The sequence below is a fragment of the Silene latifolia genome, chromosome 4 (genome assembly GCF_048544455.1).
Source record: "Silene latifolia isolate original U9 population chromosome 4, ASM4854445v1, whole genome shotgun sequence".
NCBI lineage: Eukaryota > Viridiplantae > Streptophyta > Magnoliopsida > Caryophyllales > Caryophyllaceae > Silene > Silene latifolia.
Window position 1 is genome coordinate 32,378,841 of NC_133529.1, and position 12,779 is coordinate 32,391,619.

Here is a 12,779-nt window from a genome sequence, read left to right on the forward strand (position 1 = left end):
ATAAACGAACAACTCCAAATTACTCTCGGCAGGAAATAACAGACCTTGTCCCGGATTATTCTTCAAATAACGAACCACGCGTAAAGTTGCATGCCAGTGAGCCAAGCGAGGTTGTTGCAGAAACTGCGACAAAATATGAACATTATAGGATAAATCCGGCCTGGTGATTGTAACATAAATAAGACGGTCAATCAAGCGACGATACTTCTCTGGATCAGCCAACAACACGTCATCAGACAAGGCTAAACGATGATTTTTCTCTATCGGCACATTCGCTGGTTTGCCATCACTAATACCTGTCTCGGACAATATATCTAAGCCATACTTTCTTTGACAAATGAATATACCAGAAGAGTTCCGAGTGACTTATATACCCATAAAATATTTTTGTGACCCGAGATCTTTCATATGGAAACATGTACTCAAATAGGACTTAACATGATCAATAACCGCGCTATTATTGCCACTAAGCACGAGATCATCAACATAGACCAAAATATAGACCTCAACACCACCCTTGCCAAACCGAAATAATGAGTAATCATTAAGACATTGAACAAAACCATAAGCAGTAAGAGAAGCGGATAATTTAGCAAACCAACAACGAGGCGCCTGACGAAGCCCATATAACGATTCTTCAATTTAGAAACCTTACCCGGAGTATCAACCGAATAACCAAGTGGAAGACGCATATATACCTCCTCCCCCAAATCTTCGTGTAAGAAAGCATTATTCACATACATTTGGTGTAATTCCCATGTACGAGCAGCGGCAAGAGCTAGAAAAAGACGAACATTTACCATCTTAGTAGTGGGAGCAAAGGTCTCGTAATAATCAATACCCGCCTCTTGTTTATTGCCAACAATACGAGCCTAGCCTTGTATCGCTCGACCGAACCATCAGCTCTCAATTTCACCTTATGCACCCACTTGTTACCAATGACCTTTTTATCACTCGGAAAATCAACTATTTCCTAGGTGCCATTTCGGACAAGAGCATCAATCTCGGCTTGCATAGCCTCTCGCCACCTAGCATCCTGCACGGCCTCACAGAAAGACTTGGGCTCAACATTAGTTTCTAAGGTGCTCAGAAAACAGCGATGTTTGACCCTAAATTGTTCATAATTAACATAATGTGCTAAAGGATAAGGCATACCTGATGACAATGAAACAGGCGAGCTAGATGGATGGCTATTATCTTCGTTGAAAGGGACAACCTTCACAGTACTAGTAACATATTCATCTTTATCATAACGAGACCAAAGAACGGGAGGTCGCTTCCTGTGGACATGGGCCACGGGCCGGTTTGTGGATTTGGGCCACCTACCGATCCCCGGTCACGGGCCACCTGCACGCCAAGCCAATCTGTGGACATGCAGCGGTCTAGAAAGCTACGCTCGGCGGCGTAAAAATGCTTTCGACCGGATCGCTTTAGATCGGTCGGTTTCGTCTCGGTAAAGGTCTCGAAACGATTAGAGATGTTCGGAGTCGCCACCAAGCATTTGTGGGATGCTTGGAACCCGTTCGAATCCACTTTATACCTAGGTCAATCAAGGCAAAAAGCGGTATTTGACATAGGTACTAAAGATAAGGAGTCGTCCCCCTTTTAGCATTCTATGCCTAAAATGACTCTCGTACGCCCTGGATAAGGCCATCCACTATCCAAAGGTTCTGAGTAAGGGGTGAGGGTACGTATTGGGAAGCCCTTTAATCGGACACCCAATCCCGCCCGCGTTAGCGGCCTCTACTGATCAATCGTGGTTGTTTAAGTGCAAAAGTTGATAAGACGGTGTAAATGCATGAATGCACATCCAAAAGTTTAACCTAACGTGTGAGCATTTGCTAAGTCGGTTTGTTTATCTACATAGCATGAAATTGATGTCAAATTTGGATTTAGATTGATTTGCATATGAAAACGGAAATTAAACATCCATTTACCAAGTTCGGGTTATGATGCTTAACACGATCCATTTATTTGGAAAAGGAGTGTGTTTAAATGACAAAGTGTAAAAAATGTAAATTTGTCAATCTGATCCATCATGTATTCGGATTAACCGTAATCGTGATCGTTCTAGACAAGTGCTAAAAACGAGGCAGAACAGTGCCAGGCAGCCCCATTGGGGCGCGAGCCTATTGGCGAGAGAAGGGGCTCTGCCCAGGTTTTAAAAGATGGAAACAGACGGCCGCTTGGGGCGCGAGCCATGAGCCGACCTAAGGGGGCGTCTCCTGGTTCTTGAAAAGGTTATTTAAAACTGTATTTATGATGAAAGATTTGCAAATGTTGTTTGCATGACTCAGAATAATTACTATTGTGTTAGTAACATTCGTTGTCGGATTTGCATGTTTGAAAAGTATAGTTTACAAACAAAAATGTAAAATAGTTGATTTGAACTAATCATGTTAAGTTCATTTCTTTGTAATTAGTCAATTTAATCATCGTACCCGGATTAAACCGACATGGTATAAACAACCAAGGATGATTATGAATTATGACTAATATATTTACAAATGTAAGCAAATGAGAAAAATGGTAAATAAAATAAAAGGGTGTTAAAATACCCTTTAATTTGTAATTAACCAATAATATCATCGAGTCACGGAATAAACCGTCATGGTATAAAGAACCAAGGATGATTTTTGTAATGGTCAAAATATGTAACATAAAAATGCAATAAAATGGTAAATAAAAGAAAAGAATTTCTTTTAGAATGTAATTAACCAATTAATATCACCAAGTCACGGATTAAACCGTCATGGTATATGGAACCAAGGGTGATTATAATATATGGCTAAAAAGTTTGTCATAAAAATGATTTGAAACATTTGAAATGGTAAAAACCGATTACAAATAAGAAATGAGATAAAGAGGAAAGACGAGAACAAACACGGTTTGAGTCTGACCTGGACACCTACAAGAGGCGTGAGCCTCCCTGCATAGCAAGGAGCTCCTGTCTCAGGCCATAACTCGGTGTTGGCTCGTCTAACCTATATTTGAATCGTGTTATGCATTGTTCATGTTTTCCCATGATTCTAACATTGGTGTTTTTTGGGATGTTTTTGTGAGTTTTGTTTTTGTTTTTTTTTTTGTCAATCCTGGGTGGAAGCAGGATTTGGTCATTGTCAATGGAAAGTTTTTGGGATGTTGCTTGATATTTTGAAAGGGATTTTGGTGAGGTGATTTCTTTGTTGGTAGGCTCGTGGATGTGGGAACCATCGGATGACTCCTCATTTTCAACAACTTTCGGTTGGTGAACAGAGGGTTGGTTTTCTCCTTGGTGGTTAGGTTCATTTTCAGTACTACCAAACCTTGTCTCCAAATTGGCTACCCGGGTGTTCAAATCATCGATAGCCACTTGCAGCTTTGAGAATATGTTGTTGATGGATATAGAGAGCATCATTATGGCGCTTTGTATGACATCCTCATCAATTGCATGAATTTTCTCATCGTCAGGAGAGATGAGATGAGAGCAGTCTAAGGAAGATTCCTGACTGTGTCCAACAAGGTTTTTTGGAGGGTTGTTTTTGTTTTTTTGTTGAGGGAGGTAATGGTAACTCGCCCTTTTCGATCATATCAATGATGGCACCTTTTAGGGGGAGACACATTTCAGTGTCATGTCCGCGACCTTGGTGATATTGGCAGAACAGTTTTCCGTCCCATCTACGTCCTTGCTTGTTTGGTAGAGGGTCCGGAGTTGGACCAATCGGTTTGAGCTTTCCTTTGGAGATTAGCCTTTCCAAGGCTGTGGCATAAGGCATACCCAAATCACGGAAGGACCTATGAGGTCGTCCGGTTTTGGTTGGTGGAGCACCTAAGGAATTTGCTTCAGTGGTTTTGGTAGTCTTCCAACTAGGATTGATTTTGTCATTGGCAAGTAGCCGGCTTTCAAGGAGCTTAACCCTTTGCTCAATATCAGAAGTGGGAAAATTCCCGGTTATCATTTTGTCCTCAACTTGGGAGAGACGAGTGCTCAAGTTTTCCACGGTAGCTAGGAGTCGAAGGACCATGTTGTTGGTTTTGGCAGAAGTCATGACGGATGAAGGTTGATCAGCTTCTTGAGTTTCTTGTTGACGATTGATGGCACCCAAGGGATTCCTATTTGACATAACGATAGGCGTTATAAATTGTCTTGGCAAGGTATTGCACAAACAAAGGCAAGTACGACACATATGTATAAAAGGCAGTTATGTCGTGAAGACGCGACGGCGTGACTAGATTATGAGTTCATTAAAGATCGTGAACGGACCTCTTGTGTTTGAACTCTTGGTGCATGACGTTGAACTTAGACTCGAGTGTCAACTTTGGCATAGTGATGCCTAGACAGACGACTTCTGACGAGATTTGGAGGTTTGTTGATGGCGTGACGCCATTGGACGAGACATGTACACAAACTTGACCTTTGACCCATAATGTAGGGGAAATGTGGGTTTAAAACCTGACAGGTTTTGATTCTGCTAATGCCATTGCAGATGTCTCGACAATTAGGAGACACAACCTAGACCAGAAGATAGGTACTAACTTCGCAAGAGACTCGACGTTATCTAGACGACTTGACTTGAAATCGACTGGACTCTAATCGACTCGAGGCTGAATCGGAAAGGTGGACTGAAATTTTAGAAAATAGAAATTTTCAAAAAGGTTCATTTGTCGTTTTATGGACGGTTTCCGAAGAGTAGGGATCTCCGAAAGTCGATCAGTTGAAGAGTTGTCTTAAGTTTGTGTTCAAAAGACGGTTTGAGTTTGAGTTTACGGCGACTCTGAAAACAATGTATTGTTTCCGAAGACGATTTTTGAAATTCCGAATCACGGATTTGAAAATCGAGAATTGAAGAATTTGGGATTGTCATCACAATGGCCATGAAAACGGTTAAATTTGTTTTCAAAGATTTGAAATTAGAGTTGAAATCTGAAAACGGTGAAGTTTATTTTCAAAGATTTGATTTTGAATTGAAATTTGAAAACGGTTAAATTTGTTTTAAAATGGTTTGATTTTGAATTGAATTTTGAAAACGGTTAAATTTGTTTTCAAATGGTTTGCTTTTGAATTGAATTTTGAAAACGGTTAAATTTGTTTTCAAAGGTTTGATTTCGAATTTGAAATCTGAAAACAGTTAAATTTGTTTTCAAAGATTTGATTTTGAATTGAAATTTGAAAACGGTTAAATTTGTTTTCAAAGGTTTGATTTCGAATTTGAAATTTGAAAACGGTTAAATTCGTTTTCAAAGATTTGACTTTGAATTGAAATTTGAAAACGGTTAAATTTGTTTTCAAAGGTTTGATTTCGAATTTGAAATTTGAAAACGGTTAAATTCGTTTTCAAATTTAAAATTTGAAAACGGTTAAATTATTTTTCAAATGATTTGAAATTTATAATAATTTGAAAACGGTTAAATTTGTCTTCAATGATTTGATTTTGAAATTAAATTTGAAAACGTTTAAATTTGTTTTCAAGTAATTTGAAATTGGATTTGAAATTTGAAAACAGTTAAATTCGTTTTCAAAGATTTGATTTTGAAATTGGGGGATTTGAAAACGGTTAAGTTTGTTTCCAAACGATTTGATTTTGAATTTGAAATTTGAAAACGGTTAAATTTGTTTTCAAAGACTGGAAATTATGAGGATTGAATTCGTCATTACAACGGGTTAGAAAACCGTTTTAACCTTTGAAAGACGGTATGCAAATCGAAAAGTGTGAGAATTGAAATCGTTATTACGATGGCTTAGAAAAGCCAAATTTGATTTCGAAAACGAGATTTGAAATTTGAAAAGTTGCACGGGTTGAAATAGTCATTACAACGGTTTGAAAAACGTTTTTGTTTGAAAACTGATTTCGAATTTTGAAAATTCGAGGGTAGAATTCGTCATTACGACGGCATAAAAGGGTATTTTGAGAATGTAACGGTCGGCGAGGGACCGAGGTTTGAAACGGCCATTATGACGACGTAAAAGGGTATTTTGAAATGGTTTGTGAAAAACCAAGGTTTGAAATCGTCATTACGACGGCATGAAAAGGTGATTGAAATGGTTATAAAAAACCGGGTTTGAAAATCATCATTATGACGGCCTAGAAAGGCGTGCTTTTTGAAATGGTTGTAGAAAACCGGGTTTGAAAATCGTCATTACGACGGCCTAAAAAGTCGCGTTTTCTGAAATGGTTATAAAAAAGCGGGTTTGAAAATCGTCATTACGACAGCCTAGAAAGGCGTGTTGAAATGGTTATAAAAACCTGGTTTGAAAATCGTCATTACGACGGCCTAGAAAGGCGTGTTGAAAAGCAACGGTTGGCGAAAGACCGAGGTTTGAAATTGCCATTATAACGGCGCAAAAAGGTGTTTTTGAAAGTTTGAAAATGACACGGAAGGACTTATGATCACATAACACATAAGCACTCGCAAGTTCATTACATTATGCATAATGCTGACACGGGTTTTGGCTTAAAAGGGTGGGTTACACACCAAGCAATCAAACCCCGATTTTCGAGAGGGATACCAATCCAAACAAAATGTGTAAGGAGGGTGCCCTAGCCTCGTGCTCGAAGGTGATGAAAGCTCTTTGACGAAACAGAAATGTGTAACGTCAATGACATGCTTGACTCAATCGGGATTCGAAACGCGGGGATGAGAAAAAGCGGTGTTTGACATAGGTACTAAAGTGGATTCGAACGGGTTCCAAGCATCCCACAAATGCTTGGTGGCGACTCCGAACATCTCTAATCGTTTTGAGACCTTTACCGAGACGAAACCGACCGATCTAAAGCGATCCGGTCAAAAGCATTTTTACGCCGCCGAGCGTAGCTTTCTAGACCGCTGCATGTCCACAGATTGGCTTGGCGTGCAGGTGGCCCGTGACCGCGGATCGGTAGGTGGCCCAAATCCACATACCGGCCCGTGGCCCATGTCCACAGATTGGCAACTCCGCTGGGGAAAACTAGGACACTTGTATCTTTGTGATCCTTAGAGGTGAAACTCGAACGAGGTCGTGGTTAAAGTGCATTAATTGATATTACGGTCATAAGTCGGGTTCCTTGTCCGGGCCCACAACCTAACCTTTATCGACCAATTGGCTCGTCTCGTCGGCATGAGTTTTCTCATCCCCGCGTTTCGAATCCCGATTGAGTCAAGCATGCCATTAACGTTACACATTTCTGTTTCGTCAAAGAGCTTTCATCACCTTCGAGCACGAGGCTAGGGCACCCTCCTTACACATTTTGTTTGGATTGGTATCCCTCTCGAAAATCGGGGTTTGATTGCTTGGTGTGTAACCCACCCTTTTAAGCCAAAACCCGTGTCATCAAAATGACACGGAAGGACTTATGATCACATAACACACCGTCTTATCAACTTTTGCACTTAAACAACCACGATCCATAAGGTGTCGTCCCCCTTTTAGCATTCTATGCCTAAAATGACTCTCGTCAAAAGTTTAACCTAACGTGTGAGCATTTGCTAAGTCGGTTTGTTAATCCACATAGCATGAAATTGATGTCAAATTTGGATTTAGATTGATTTGCATATGAAAACGGAAATTAAACATCCATTTACCAAGTTCGGGTTATGATACTTAACACGATCCATTTATTTGGAAAAGGAGTGTGTTTAAATGACAAAGTGTAAAAAATGTAAATTTGTCAATCTGATCCATCATGTATTCGGATTAACCGTAATCGGGATCGTCCTAGACAAGTGATAAAAACGAGGCAGAACAGTGCCAGGCAGCCCCATTGGGGCGCGAGCCTATTGGCGAGAGAAGGGGCTCTGCCCAGGTTTTAAAAGATAGAAACAGACGGCCGATTGGGGCGCGAGCCATGAGCCGACCTAAGGGGGCGTCTCCTGGTTCTTGAAAAGGTTATTTAAAACCGTATTTATGATGAACGATTTGCAAATGTTGTTTGCATGACTCGGAATAATTACTATTGTATTAGTAACATTTGTTGTCGGATTTGCATGTTTGAAAAGTATAGTTTACAAACAAAAATGTAAAATATTTGATTTGAACTAATCATGTTAATGTAACACCCCCTCATACCAAGGTACCTTACCAGGACTACCCAAGCATGAAAGGCTGTTACCATCTCGGTTGCCCGAGGTTAGTATATATCAAAAGCGTCCGTCCTAAACACATTTATTAGAAGTACTGTAAAGTATTAATGTTTACAACAACCAAATCCAAACAAAAACCAATAACGTGAATTCAACTGAGGACAACTACAAAGTCATAGCTAAGACTCGTGACTAAGATAATACAACTGGTGATGACGACTTCCCCATGACCGCCCAAGCTCACCAAATGCAATACCTGTCAAGTCTGCTCACCATCCCCGAATGGATCACCGCAGGTTTTACAAAACAACAACAACGGGGTCAGTACCATTCAAACAATGTAAAACAAACAACAATGTAACCGACTGATCATCCTCTATAGTAACCGACTACACACCGAAGTGTGTAGCCCCGCGCATTACCCATCGCAACGGGTAATCCACTCCGCCGATGGGTGACCGCAGCCCATCCCCACCAAGTCCAGCTCATCAACGAGCGACTAATAATCCCTGTCCCTTAATGTGCACATCCCCTCCCGTGGCGGGTTCCACGGAGGGCAAACTAGGGTGTGAAGCCACTCCCGCAAGTGACTCCACCACAATCACAAACACACAGCATCACAGCTGTCACAACATCTCCATACCAGTACCGTCACAACAACGCCCATACTCCGATGATCAACAGATGACAACAATTATGAACATATGCAATCTCAATCAATTAACAGTACTGAGTAGGAGAAACCCTACCTTTTTCGCAATCCACTTACGCTGCAATCAACCATATAAATGCATAACAATTACCACATCGTCACCTACAACAACAATCATATAATTCTAATCACTAACTGCAAAACCCCATTTCCCCCAATTCAAAGAATAAAGACAAACCCTAGAATTAATCATCAACAACATAGGGATAAAGACTTACCGGCGAAAGAATGAAAGATTGAACGCAAGGACTACGACGATTGCCCACACAGTGGAGGATTAGGGAGTGATTAGAGTAATCGTAAAATGATTAGGGTTGAAAATGACGTTTTAGAAACTGACGTTGAATATAAAATAACCCTAAACACTCCCGCATCAAACCGCTAAAATAACACTCGCCAGACCGAATACTCAACCGAGTAAAGCTATACTCGGCCGAGTATCCTCTACTCAGTCGAGTATTCTCCATACTCGGCCGAGTATTCCTCGGGAGAACCAAAACAGACTCTACAATCAACACTACTCGGCCGATTAGGCTCTACTCGGTCGAGTGTACAGCTTAATAAAATCCGTAGTATTACAGTCTTCCTCCCTTAAAAAGAACTTCGTCCCCGAAGTTCCAACCCAACCTATAGAACATGGACACCTAACACTAATTTCACCAACCACTCTTCCTTCCACAACATGGCTCGCGATATCGTCTCAACTATAGTATAGCCTCCCAATACTAACTCCCTAATACTATCGGATACCCACAACCTAAATGTTGCCAACTCTATCTTAGTTCATAACGCTCCCTAACATCCTCAAATACCAAGACAAACCACCAAACAAGATCAACCATCGAACGGAATTTTACATTCTACCACCCTTAAAAGGAACTTCGTCCTCGAAGTTTACTCACACTCATAACATCATCATCCAACTGTCAACACTATTGAAATATTCTCCCATTCCTAAACATCGAACTACTATAAGCACGGTCATGACCTTTAATAAACTCAATCAAAACAAACATTCGTCCTTTATGCTACACCAACACTCTACTTTTAATTATACTACCATATGCACAACTCTACTTCCAATTATACTACCATATGCACAACCATCAAAATCTCTTTTATCGCATCTTACTCCTCTTAAGATAAATGTTACGTCCTCGTAACTCACTAATACTAAATTCTAGCTATTTCGTCTCATTATCCTCATCACCACCGCATGTCAAAGATAACCACCTATAATCTAAACACTCGTCATTCATATATCCAAGGCTCTCTTACTTAAACATTTCTCATACCTCAACTCATTCGGCACACCACCGAACCTATACCATAAAACTCGTAGCAAAATCACCATACTAACTCTCCATTATTATTGCAAAACAACATACCTCTCTATGTAAAGCACCTACCTCCCAAAAGCATAACTCACGATCCACACTCGTTACGTACACTCACACTAGATCCTCAAGTTCTTTCCTTCATTACCGCAAAACTCATACATAACTTAACATGACACCAATTCCCCAACACCCTACACTCACTGCCTCAACAAAGGATTATGAACCACCTGCATCTTTCAGGTCATTACCATACATGTTTTACGAATCACTTGCCATTACCATGCCTACTAAAGCCTTATCTAGAATCAAGATCAAAATTACTGTAACAACCTCTCACACAACCGTGTCCCATCAACAAAATATCACTATACCATGACAACGACGAAAACATATACCACTCTATTTCATATCATACTCTACCCTCATTCCCAAACTTAACCTGGTAGAGAAAACATCAATAAACAAAACAATTGTTTATCTGCACAAACTGAAACTCGTAGGGAGCAACATCAAACAAAACAACAATCAATGTATAACCGGTATGTTTAGTCGAACTCGAATCATAATCATCCCGCCTACTTCACCACAACCGGTGACGGCATCACAACACCGCCACCAACAGCCGCACCGTAGTGCGAAAATGCCCGCATCACAACATGAAGTACCATGCCCGGATCACCACTCGAGGCACAACAACCACAGCAATAAACATCACAATCACATATAATTCCCATAAACACTGACTCAGTATGACATTTCGAACAAGAAAACTCATTCAAAACCGTTTTACTAGATTATAACACAACCTATTATACGGAATAAACTGACAAGAATCTCATGAACATCATCCTTACCATTTCACGGAATAACATGTATCATTAATACACATACAATTTTATCTATCCATGCCACATCAATCAAATTATTACCTTTTGAACCTCATTCCATTAGTATACCGTACCCAATATAAATTACAAAACATTCATATAACAACTTTATAATTATAACACCATACCACTTCTTGTGAGGTCAGAACCTCACACAAACATTTACACATATCATAGACCCGTAATCACATCCAACTAGCCAATCCTGATCACGTAAGTTACCCCCCGATAAAGGTTACCTCTCGCTTGAGTTTAACTCGTATGCCCCTCATAACACATTCTCCCATTCGCATATCCATCACCCCCTGCCAAATGTAACCATACCATTAATACTCAACTACTAACAACCGCCTCATATAACCACTTCTTATGCTCTCTCACAACCATACCTATCAACCTGGTCTCTACAAAATCAATCTCTTTAGAATTGTTACCTTTCTAATATACCATCACCCTTAACCACTAGTCACAAACGATAACACTACCATTGTCCGGACATCAACCTCTTACACTCATCTCTAAACATCACGATTTATTTCCTAACTTTGGTTAACATCCCTAATAACGAACATCAAATCCATCAACAAAATTACCTCAATGTTCTTCCCAATACTATTCTTAATTGTATTATTACCCGACTCACCACCAAGATTTCATATCGTGCAAATTCTCTACCCAACTTTTACTTTACTTAATTCCTCGAAACTCCTGACTAATCATGTTGTTCTGAAACTCCTATATAACCATTAACTCAAATCCTCATGATAATATCATACATCTCGACGATTCCTTACTTTATATCACATAACTCCGGTGAACATTTTCTTAGTTTTACTCCCCTCATTCTTTTCTTTTCACAATCGACAAAAGCAATTAACCACTCAACTCCTTATTACCTCTTACCTAACTCTTTAATGCTCCGGTTACCTTCTCATTGCTCCAAAACTCACATCTCATTATTTCATATCGATATCATCTAACTCTTTTTTACCATAAATATTCTCTTATTATGCCATCACTCACCCTTGTCACCAATCCATCCCTAGAATCAACGTTTATTAGTTCAAACAATTGCATCTCCCTTTTTACATCTCTAGAAATCAAAATTCATTTTTATACCGTTAATTGCCCATGGAAATCACACGTTTGTTTCACCTCTTGATAACACTAATTCCCAAACTCGACCTCTATCTACCCATTGCGGCATAACTCGATCTCACTATACACCATTTGTTTTCATCCCTCTATAATGGCCTTTTCTCACATATATCCTTAACCAACACAATCCTAACCGTCTCCCTCCATAAATCCTTACACATACCACTATATCACTATTCATATCCCTCATCTCAATCTTTTCTTTCTCACGTTTGTTTACACCCACATCACCCTTGCTCATATATACTTACTTTTATATTACTCAACACACGACTATATCACTCACCATATCTCACAAAACATGCTCTTTGCCTCAATTAGCTCACATTCTTCCTTTTTTTTCGTTTTCCACTATCTCTCACATGTCTTCCTTATCCAACACATGTCCCTCATAAGCCGGCATTCTCCCTATCATAGCATTTGGTAACTTACGTATCAAGACCGTCACATATATAAAAGAACGCTTTAAGACCCAAAACATACGTGTGCACATACCCCATGACTCAAAACAAATGTAAGAGCATAGCCATCGACTCAAAATTAAGGTAAAAACATAGTCACTGATTCAAAATTAAGGTAAAAACATAATCACCGACTCAAAATGGATGCCCACAGAGGTACTCGGTCGAGTACATGGCATACTAG